The sequence below is a fragment of the Rhamphochromis sp. 'chilingali' genome (genome assembly GCF_963969265.1).
Source record: "Rhamphochromis sp. 'chilingali' genome assembly, chromosome: 9".
NCBI lineage: Eukaryota > Metazoa > Chordata > Actinopteri > Cichliformes > Cichlidae > Rhamphochromis > Rhamphochromis sp. 'chilingali'.
In genome coordinates, this window is record NC_137936.1 from 5,639,382 (window position 1) to 5,651,149 (window position 11,768).

General features: G+C 45.3%; 1 long non-coding RNA gene across 1 annotated transcript in view; it reads left to right on the forward strand.

Moving 5' to 3' along the window:
- LOC308402812 overlaps positions 1–10,968 on the forward strand; it is a 30,814-nt gene extending 19,846 nt beyond the window's left edge. The window contains exon 3 of the long non-coding RNA XR_013972811.1: positions 1,681–10,968. This is a non-coding gene — a long non-coding RNA (uncharacterized lncRNA). The remainder of the gene's footprint in view (positions 1–1,680) is intronic.
- Positions 10,969–11,768: the final 800 nt, after the last annotated feature.

Sequence of the window (11,768 nt, forward strand, 5' to 3'; positions counted from 1 at the left end):
GGAGTTAAACAGTAAATACAGGCCAATGTAACACATGTTCTCCATGTGAGCGGGACCTTTCAAATGCCCATTCTTTGCCCTGATCTAAGTTATCATCAGTTATGAACCTGACACTAACCCTAATCCTTACTGTTTGCCATCATGTCATTTTTAAAAAAAAATGTTCTTCCAAGTGTTTGCTTGTCAGACTCATGACACTGACCAGCATCATCTTCCCAATGGTTTCTTTATTAATGGCAACACACCGTCTCCTCAAAACAGGAGACCAGACTGAGATCGCCTTCCTTTTCCTTCAGTTGTATGAGGGTAATGAGTTGCCAGGGTTTTTTTTAAACTTACTGATATAGTGGATGCCAACTGAATGTTGCGTTCTCTCCACTGAAAGCCTGTCCAAGGTTCACACTTGTTTTACATTCACTCATTAGCTCAGTCCTGACTCCAGTGTCTTAGAGAGAAGCAGAAAAGCACTCTTTCTATATCCCCTCATTGCCAAGACTTCAGAGAACAATTAAAAGAACACAAACATGTGTAGGGTTAGTGTCAGACATCACTGGTGACGCCCTGGACCACACACGGCCTGATTTAGAAGTGGAAAAATACTTTTGGGACTAGCATCTTATTCTGCTCAGTAATGTGGTAGCTGTAGCGACTTCTATTTAAAATTAACTGTACGTTAATGTTGGTAAGTATTTTCACTGTAGAGATTTCATGTATTGAAATAGAAAGATTGTCAGTGATGAACCTGTATGCCATCATATCAATATTTTATAGGAGCACCTAATTTTATACATTTAAAAAAATGTTCTTCCAAAAGTTAACAGGCAGAGAACAAAGAACTGTAAAACTCATGTTTTTTAATTGGAGATAAAGTATCTGAATTTCGGGAATGGGACCATGCCTCCAAACACGCTCCTTCCGGTTCCCATCTATATATGTTCCCCAGTTCAGAATCAGAATCAGAATACTTTATTAATCCCGAAGGAAATTAGGCTTCTACAAGCTGTTCCTTCTCATTTACGTGTCCCACCCTCCCTCCACCTTTCAGTTCTTTAACTTCTTCACTTCTATTTAGTACATTGGGATCTGCCGGGTCTGGGAGCCACCGCCAGCCCCCTTCGAGGCCTTCCCCAAACCGCAGCTCAATTCACGTCCAAGCCATTCACCTTTATCTACTAAAATGCTGTCAAACCTAAAATGAGGATGTGGGCCCAGCGAGTGAAAATGCTTTTTGATTAGGGTCAGGTTCAAAGATAGAGTTGGGATTGTTTCCGATGATAACTTTGACCTCTGAGGGTTAAGAGCTTACAGGTCTGTGCAGAGCCTTTAGATTCATGTTGATTACAGTGAAATTTAATTTAGTTGGGGAAGCTCTCCCCATTTGTGTTCCAAGCATAAAAAGGATGCTAATCACTGAAGCATTTATTGTTTTAGATGGTACCTCTGCTTAAAGAGTCCACTGCACATAAAGAAATGGCCACTAGCTTAATCTTTGCTAAGTTCCATCCAGAAAACTGGCTTTGCCTGAAACGTGCATGAAAGGGAAGCTTCTTCTTCTATTGCAGATATCCATGTTTGTTCCAAGCAAAAGTCCTTATCATGAGCACTAGATGAAAGAGGACTGTTTTAATGCTTTACCTATTCTTCTCTCTCTCCCCCTCTTCCCTCTGTGTCCATTCACAGGTTCACGTAGATGCGGTGCATCAGATAGGACATGCCCTTCACCTGCGCCTGCTTCTGTGGCCTTAATGGCTTCTGCCGCAGACGGAGGAAGAAGAAAAGTGATCAAGTGGAGGATGAGGAGTGTGAAGAGGTAGAGCAATGGAGGGATCAGGAGACACAGGTGTGACAGCATTGCTGTCAGCCCAGCTGTCTTCGCCTTTTCTGTGGGATTTATCCCTAATGGACCGAAATGTGTGGCCTGGGTTATCACTGCTCAGGACAGCCTCCACTGTCTGGTATGCTGCCTGGCGACATTATAACAGAGATGGTAAAGGGGGTTCAACGAGCACAGGCTTTTATTTAAAGTTAAAAAAAGAAAAGAAAGAAAAGGTGGTTTCGAATCAGGTACTGTATTTTTCCCAGAGTATCGGTGACTAACACTTCTTCTTTTGTACTTTTTAACCTGGCTAAACTCAACAAGCACAAGGCTGTCTTGAGCCACGCTCTTCAAGTTGAAAATAAAAGCCTGCGAACTCCTCGCTCATGCCCATTACACATCCCTGCAGCACTCTCATTTCTCCTTTGGCAGCTGACTGAGAACTTTGCTTTTGCTGATGTGATTCCAAAAAAAGAGAAAAAAATCGTATCTGTTTGATTAATTTCTTGCCATAGCTGGCGTTCCTCACAAGGTGCGAAGAGGCGATGGACTCTAGAAATCCATTATTTTTCTGAGTCGCACTCCTCACCGCTCCTCCGCGGGGGCTGAATTAGAGCCAAAGCTCGACTGAGCTCTGCACCTCCTCACCTACCTGCTTATGTCAGATCAACTTAGTGAAAACTTCAGCTGAGTGAGAAAGTGTGCAGTAATTTCCAGAGTCACCCATGGAGGGCCGGAGCCCATCTCGGCTTTTCACGCTGCGCTGGGCTCCATCTAAAGCCAAGCAGCTGTCCAATCAGCAGCTTAGCTGGAGTGTGAAGATAGGAGTCAGGGGTCAGAGTGAGCAGCGGAGTTTGGGAGAAGTCCTTCCGCTTACGGCGTAGCATCTCTGTCTCATTAACAGGCAGACGAGTAATTACAAACACACGCACACATGGATGCAGACCCATCAATTAATGTCCCCCATTGGGAGAGGAGTGTCTGTCCATAAATGCCGTTGCGGTGCTCTTCCAGCTGTCACCTGTTTGAGTGTAGGACTCTGCGAGTGTTGTGTGTGTGTCTGTGCTTCTTCTTGGCTGCAACAATAGCTTTTCAAAGCTGAAACAAGTGGTTAAGATATCTGTTCAGCCACTACAGTACAGCCTTTCCAGAATGCACATGGAGACACAAAGACAAAAGACACACACACACACAGGTCTCATTAGCATGTGTGATTATGCATGGCACGTCCAGTCAGGCAGTGGAGATGTAATTAACCTTTTCCAGCAGGAAACAGATGCCTGGATGTCACACACAAACACACATGCTATGGCACACATACACACACACTGACACACACAAACGTCTGCTGTCAGGGAAACAAAGCCAACGTCATGGTGTCACGGAAACAAAGCCCCAAAAGCGCCGCCTGGCACTCTGTGATAATCCCCTCACGCATATTTACATTCAGGGCTTAGAATACGCCTCAGTGCCGCCGTCTCCACCCCCTGCTGCACGCTGTTTCGCCCCCCTCCCCAACTTCTTCGCTGCCATCCTCTCTCCCCTCTCCGATCTACCTTCGGGCCTTCCACCTCATTCGCCCGAAGTCCTCCTGCTATCTCTCCCTCTGCTCCATCTTTCACTCGTCGTGTCCCGAAACTCTCTCCTTGCTCGGATTCATCTGTTTATTATCGGTGGATAGTACATGGCCTTGCATGGCAGCTCCCATAGATTAGCCCCCACCCGTCTCTCTTTCTCTGTCTGCGAATATCAGGGATTCCTTCAGGCGGGCAAAAAGCTGCTTTACGACAGATTAATGAACGGCCCTGATTGTGTCTGTTGGTGTGTGTCTACGCCTGCATGGAATAGATTGTCTGTTTACTCATTCTCCTGCTACAAGCGGCGAAATGAGACAAAGCTAAAGCCATTTCACAGTGTAGAGCACCTATTATGATTCACTGTGTTACGACGCAGCCCTAATGAGAAAGAGAGAGAATGAGAGGAGGGACGATAGGGGAGGAAGAGAGAGAAAGACGGTAATGAGAGCACGAGCTGGATGCGTGTGTGTGTGGAGGGGGGGCTAATGCTAGACAGAGCAGTCATGCTAATTGGCTACAGTGGATAACTTTCTGAGGTGGGGCATGAGAGTGTGTGAGTGTGGGGGGGAGGCAGCGAAAAGAACAGCCTGATCTGTCGGCGTTGCACTCGTTTAACTCCCTCCATTTCACCTCTTTAATGAGAGGAATATTCGCTCCAGTAATGGAGAAAGACTTTAAATTGGTAACGATTTGTTGCTCACACACACACACGCATGCACAGAGGTGGTACGATGTGGTGGTGGGGCAAGTGAGGATGGGGTGGGGGTAGGGCTGGAGGGTGAATTGGCACTGGCAACGGTGTGTGTGTGTGTGTGCGAGCATGTTCTCCCTCAAGCACCACAACCCCTTTATGGATCATGGCAATTTTCGGGGATTGTAACTCAAGGACAAACAGCTAAAAATAGAGGGGTGGTGCATGACTCCTGCGAGAGCGGCGAGGGGGAGGGCGGGTTGTGGGAGGTGGTGAGCGCGCGGGGACGGCGAAAACGAGTCCTGTCGCATTAGATTTGGGTCAGAAACGAGGGAAGAGCCGGCGAAGCGGAGAGTGTTACAGACGGCTGGAAGATTCATCACTTGCTGCTCCCTGTACGTCTCACGCGTCTCCTTCAACACCTTGCTGCCCCTCCTCTCTGCTCCAACACATCATGCACACACCTGCAGGAGATGGAGAGGGGAGGGCGCCGGGAACAAGGACGCCGAGAGAAAGGGTGAGAAATTGGTGAGAAAAGACGGTAAACCACCGGAAAGACAAAGATGTAATATCAGGGCAGAAAAGGCAAATTTGAAATGTGGCAAAAAAAAGAGAGTGAACTTCAGTTAGGTTAGATATAATATTAATATATGTCATCCGATTCAAAGGCCCTTTGCTGCATAATGAGGTCATACATAAATTCAAATGGTGGATGATACTAGTAGGGAATGAACTCTAATGAAAGGGACTTACTTCTGAATTGCATCAGAAGCTCTGTTCCCGCAGCTTAAAGGAGAAGCTTCACACAGTAGGCTTATTTGCTCCTGTGTCAAAATGGCTAATCTTCTGTCTGCACGTTTAATTGTTAGAAAAAGAAAAGGGCAGACTGAAGTCTTTACACGAAAGTGTCATTTCCCAAATGTCGGACTTCTGCTTTATTCTGAAGGGGAGGGAGTTAATCTCTACCTAACCCCATGTAACCCAACGATAGTTCCCTGTGAATTTAAAATGAGACTTCTGAACCACATTATTTAAGTTCCATTTGAAAACACGAATCACCAAAAATCGATCGCCCTAAAGATATTTTCATTGTTGGGCATTTGGATACAACCCAAGATTTGTCTTAGTTGGTTTGCGACTACTTACAAATCATGAGTAGGTGCAGTGTCACGTATATACTGTATATATATATATTGCAGATATAGTCCAAACATATGTGTCCGCATTTCCAGCAGCTTAAGGAAATGACATGATGTTGCAGATGTTACAGGGGTTTGTGGTGGGGTTAGCTGTACAGCATGATTATTATAGCAGGGTTAGCAAACTCAACCACAGACTTTATATAAAAGATGGATATCACCAATTTGACTCTGTATTTGAAACCTCAGATTAAATTATTCATAGAGACCAAAACATTCTTTTCACTATCCCAGGCTGTAAATGTGCTAATTTCATGGCAAAAATTGGCCATGAAAATATGTCTGTAGTTACTGACTTACCCTCAAGTGGCCAATATAGGAACTGCAATTTCTGCACCACAGGTTGACCGTTGTAGTAGAAGTTCTTATTCTGGTTCAGACAAGTCATGATCAACACGAGCTGATGGATCAAATCTATTTGCAAGTGATGTATAAATCAAAGAAGACCTTTGTAGACCCCAGACAAATGACAGTATTGCTGGCACTAACATAAAGTTGTGTGGTATTCAGGGAAAACCAGTGAAGCTAGCTCGCATGGTTGCACCACAGTTGCAAGCTGTTCAGTCAGATGGGTGTTCTAGTAGCCTGGTATTGTAGATGAATGCATTATACCTGCAATATGCCACAATTTGATTCTGGCCACCAGCCTATGTGTCACTGTCAAATAAAAGGCAAAATTCCAAAAGAATAATCTCAATAAAAAATTACGCAGTAAGCGTGCACATACACTTAGGTGGCAGACCCGATCTCTCTGTGCAAACATCCCCACATGCAGATAGACACACACATCACACACGCACATATACCCTACCATTCATCACACTGTTGTCCCACCATTGCTTCTGCTTCTCTCACCCACATCTGTTGTGTTGTTCCTAATGAAGAGAAAAGTGATGGTCCCACTAAGGCTAATTAGGAGAAATGAGATGCGCAGTGATGATAGACTGGTGATAGTCAAGAGGGAAGTGCTAACGCCGGCCGATTAGAGCTCCCACCGGCTCTGGAGTATCAGAGGAGTGGAGCGGGAAAAATGGGGGATAAAAACAAGCAGTGGAAGGAGAAGGAGGGAGAGATATATAGCGTAATTGAGACTGTAATGGGTTTTGTCAGGAGCACCTGTCAGGGTCAAGTTAAAATGGCTTCGGTGAGAGAGGAAGAGAGGGATGAGAGGATGGGAGAGCGGAGAAGGGGCCAATTGGAGTCAGGATCCTGGTGAGGAGAGGCCCTCGTCCATGCCAACCTCACCTGATTGCCAATTTGTGCCAGTCTTCAGGCATCAAACACAATATGAGCCACAGTGAGACACACAAACACCTCTGATTGGAGAGTGGTAACCAGCTAAAAGCACCCATGCACACTCAATCACACAGACGGGCGCAAACTCACACTGACAGCCCACCTACACCTGTTGATTGGGCACATCTAGCCCCTTAACAAGGTGTCCACGGTGCAGACCCAGGCGTGTGATTGAAAGATAAAACTGTCGCCATTAAATATCTAATTCTCCCCCACGTCTCCATGAAAATAAGGCGCGGTGCTGATTAGATTGCAGCCTGCTGTGCCAACCTCAGGTCTGCGCCTTGGTCATTACCAGCCCCCCCAACTCCACCAGGCCCAACCAGTCCTTGAGTTGCCAACCACACATGTGCTCCTCGTGATAGAAGAGCAATTCTGACACCCTCGAGAGCTGAGGTCGATGCCTGAGGAGTTATGAAATTAAGTTGAGTAAAAATGTATTTATAAATCACTACTAAAGCTGAACCTGGCAATTTAGCATGCTGCCAGACCCAAATGGCTGCACTGCATAACTGAAAATGTAAGACTTTACAGAAAAATTCTGTTAGGGTGGCGTCAGTGACTGCCTGACTCATGGGCCAGGGTAGTGGAGGTGCTGTAGAGGACGAGATCCATCATCCTGGGGATAAAGTCCTCGCTGCTGCTGTTTATGGATTTGCTTTTTCAATTTTTTTTTCAACATTTTTTGTACTAGCAAACATTTTGACGCTGCATGCCACATTTGAAGTGAAAGGTGGAGACTATGCCTGGTGCCTCAGTCAGATATATCGCCTCTCAGTGACATCATACAGAGCCAAGAGCAGAAAAACCTGTCTCAAACCTAGTGCTCAGAGAAGTGTGAATCTTGACCTTTGGCTGTCTGCATTTAAAACGTCTAAGAACAGAAAATAAGTGAAACGTAGTCTTCTTTAAGAGTCTGAGGTGACAACCTGTTTGTTATTAGATAGAATGTAACCTTCCACCAGGTTCCTGAAACTCCTGAGTGGCTTATTAATAGATGTGCTGCGCTGTTTTTAAAATGTAGTATTTGCAAATATACTTGTTTTTTCAAATCCTCAAATTAGAAATTCATTCATTTCCCAGCAGTGTTATAGTTTGTTCACAGTTGCTGAAAAATTTCCATAAATATTCAGTGATGGTTTGGAGAAAATGTTGTGTTGGGTAAATTAACACCACAAAGAATCGTCCAAAAATCACAACAAAGAATTTTTTTTTTAAATCATGAAAACAGAAATATGGCTTTCACCACACAGAGATGTTAACATTTGTGAATACTATTTACAGATAATAGATGTGAATTTGAGCTTAGGAAGAAGTGGAGGAAGCCATGCAAGATAGCGGACCCTGCGTCGCGGGATATAAACCGCTAGGAAGAAGAAGATGTGAATTTGAGCTAAAGGGTAATTGACAAAAGGCAGAGTAAAGAAAAGAAGCAGAAAATGATAAGGCCTACAATTCCCATCATGCAACTCAAGAGAAATAGCAGATAAAAGTCCCTAAAGAGCCCCAGTAAATATAGCTGAGTTCATACATTGAGAGATGTGATAAGTAATTACGAAAAAGAAAATATGTATAATTAAAGAAATGCGGGGTGGGTAAAATGCGAGGGCTTTGACTCCTGACATTAGAGTTTCTGGCTACGGCCCTGGTGCTCATCTACACAAACTCCATAATTGTCCTTTTGTGCTGCATGATTTGCCTTAAACATAAACCAACAGCCCGATTTTTTTGTACTAACTTTTTTAGTTTGTTGATTGTAAGCTGGAGTAAAATCCTCAAGGTCCGCTTGCTATATTTTGCAAGTACAAATACAGCATCAAAGCGTCAGGAAAATGAACTCTTTGGACTCTTCTCCCTTGTGTATCTCCTCAGCCTTCACCGCTAACTGGAGAAATGAAAAAATATCTTCAAGCAGAGGCTTTCGGTGTATTTACTCTTCCTCACAAATTAGCAAGATACTCCGCCACTTCAGTTGCCTTATTTTTCGACCGGGTGGGGGTGGCGGGAGGCTCCGTTTATTGGAACATTTGCTGCTAACGCTGGAGATGTGAGATTATTTTGTATACTTCACTGCACCAGGAGCTTCACTGGGGAGCTCACTTTGCAGAATATAACCTGGTTCACTGGCACAATTTAGGCTTCGGAGCAGTTTAGCTTAATGGTCTTTAAGTGTCAGAATTTAGTAAGGGTAATGAGAAATTTTCTTTAAAGAGCAGCCTCAGCAGCAGCCCTGCCAACAAAATATCAAATTGATGTCTATTTGAGATGCTGGAAACACCCCAGGGCCTTCAGTTTTAGTGGGCTGAAGGTTAAAGGAGATGCACAGCGAGATGGTCGCTTTTTCCCACCATCACTTTTAACGGACTCTTCCATAAGTCTCCACAACTGATTCAGTCGCTTCAGGCTGTCTGCTCTCTTACACGTGCCATTTTCCACACATCCCCTGTTTTATACTTTTGTGTTATTGAGCTGTGTTTTCAAGCGTACAGAGGAAAACTTTTCTAATTGGCAGGCGGAGGAGGTGGGGGGGCTGTAAATAAGGTCAGGCATCCCACATATCTGATGCCAAATCACCATCATCAATGGGAGATAAATCAATCCCTCACTGCTTTTTCCTCTTCATCCCGCCCCGCCTCCCATTCTCTCTCAAACTCCCTCTCTCCTTCGCGCACATAAGCACTCCCACCGAGGCCGATCGATACCGGAGCGGGTATTGAGCAGTGGCTGTGGTCCAAATGAGAGTTTGATTTCTCGTGGGGGGTGTTAGCCCCTGTAACCATGGTGTTGAGTCCCCATCGGGGACCTCTTCGCCAAACGCTCGTTGATGAAGTGCGTGTGAGAGCAGCGAGCGTGCGCTTTAAACACCTTTTGATTTAGCTGCGCTCGAGAACAATACTTTTCATTAGCGGCTGATAGCATTCATTAAGAGCAATTCAGCATGGCCGCTAATGAGCTGATCTGCTCTTGAACACTTCATCCTCCTTGAAAAACAATCAAGCGCGGGAGAAACTTGCCCTGACTGGAAAACCAGAGTTCATCACAGCTCCAAATCAGTGACGAATAGCCGGTTGATTCTTTGCTTGGGAAGCTCTAGCTTTGAGCTCCTGACTGCAAATCCACCCGTTGGAGCCTATTCATTTACTAATCTGGCGATACAGTTTGTCTAAACTGACACAAAGCCTGTGCCTTCAGTCCAGTACGCGGCCAGAGCAATCGCAGAATCCGTCCGTCAGCCGCTTCTTTGCCCGCGGGAGCCTCAGTTGTCTTTGACAGGAATTCGTTTGTAGCACCTTACAAATTCTTTCACCCCCGTCAGATTTCTCTGCCCTCTGTCTCCTAACAACACGTGGAGCAGCCTGTTTGTCTGAGGGTGAGCAATGCTATCTGCTTCTTTCTTATATTATTCATATCCCAGTGCCTTTGCAGCGGAAAAACAAGCAAGGCAGAGAGAGGAGAGAAAAGATGGGGAAGGGACCTTTGACAGAGCAGCTCTGATGAAGAGCGCGACATAGTGAGATACATAAACATGAGGTCAGAGAGTGCTGCGGCGAGAGACGGAGGAGGGAGGAAAAAAGCCGAGAGAACGAACGAGTACAAGGGAAAAGCAGCTGAGAGGCAGCGCACAGCTTCAGAAAGGTTGTCCGTCATTGACGGAAATCCACCAATCAATGCTTTGGCACAACACACACATTAACCTGTGATGAAGGGTGTGTGTGTGTGTGTGATGGAGGAGAGAGTGTGCTACTGGTTTGAAATGCAGAACACGTCAAGAGTCCTAGGGAGCTCCTTTTGCAGCAAAGCCTCATTAAAGAGACACTTGCCTTAAAGCAAGGATATACTGCCAGACCACACACACACACACACACACGCAGGCAGACTCACTCAGGCTAACAGAAAGGGACACACACGCAGGAGCAGCTCCGGACAAAATCGAACCCGAGTGCAGAGATAAATGTAGACGGGTAAATGCGGCGCTCTAATCCCTTTCCCCATTTCCTCTCCTTGTTCTCCATTTGAATAAAGTTTCATTTAACACCCCCCACCCCCCACCCAACAATCTCACACTAATATTATATTCATGTATATTTGATTGTGTCAACTCTGTGGAGAATGGCTACGCTGTATCTTGTGTGCCTTTTTAAAAATGCATCGATGAATAAATAATGTCTGTATTCGCTGATTGAAAAAGCCATATTGCCAGGAAGCCATGATGAAATGATAATGTAATATCTGTCCCTGTGCCGAATAAAGTCAAGCCATCCCTGCACCCCCTCTTTTTTTCTTAATTCTCTCAGTAAATGAAACCTGACGCTCTGCAACTGCACCTTACACTGCCTGATGACATTCTGCTGTATGGTTTGCACTGCTGCACTAAGTGTGTTTTAATAAAGACGAAGCTTCTTTCTGTACGTCTGAATGCTGTGTGCTTGTTTCCAGATATTAATAAAGAGAAGCCTGCCATTTGCAGTCCACCCCACCCCCACCCCTCTGAGCGTCTCCCCCTGCTAATTGACAGTGATAGCAGAGACTCGTCTCCTGGGCTGATGTTGGGAGCCTAATAAAGATGCATTACCCACCTCCCATCTTCACATCCTCCCCCACCTCCTCCTCCTCCTGCTATCCCCACGCAAGCTGATTAAACTGATAAACTGTGCCAAAAAAGAGCCAGAGATGGGGATGTAAATAATGAAACAGCAGCGAGTAAAAGGAAGAGTCAGTAGGGGAGGTGAGAGCAGAGACGAGCCAGAGAGAGCAACCCCATTAGGAGCAGCTCCATGTCTAATGAATAAAATGCAAAGTTTGATATTGCCTGCTTAATTTCACAAATTCTTAATTGGTATGACATTTTAAGTTAAAGGCTCTGGCCTCTCAGCGACCTCTGAGGTGTCAGACTGTAAATAAACCACACACACGCACAAACTCTCTCACGTAAACTCGACAGGCAGCCGCTGCTGCTTGTGGCTTTGATATTCTCTCATTAGCATAGCAACAGCAAGATGACCATCCGCAAGGGATACAGTAACCCAGGCAACCAGAGCTGGCCGGTCCAACTATGGGAACCAGAGGCACGAACAGAGCTCTCCTCCCAGTCCTCACAGTAATGCTTCAGTACTCACGGCTCTGAGCAAACGAATTTGCGCCCCAAGGGTGTAGCAATGGTTTGCAGTTTTTACCATAAGTGAGAAATA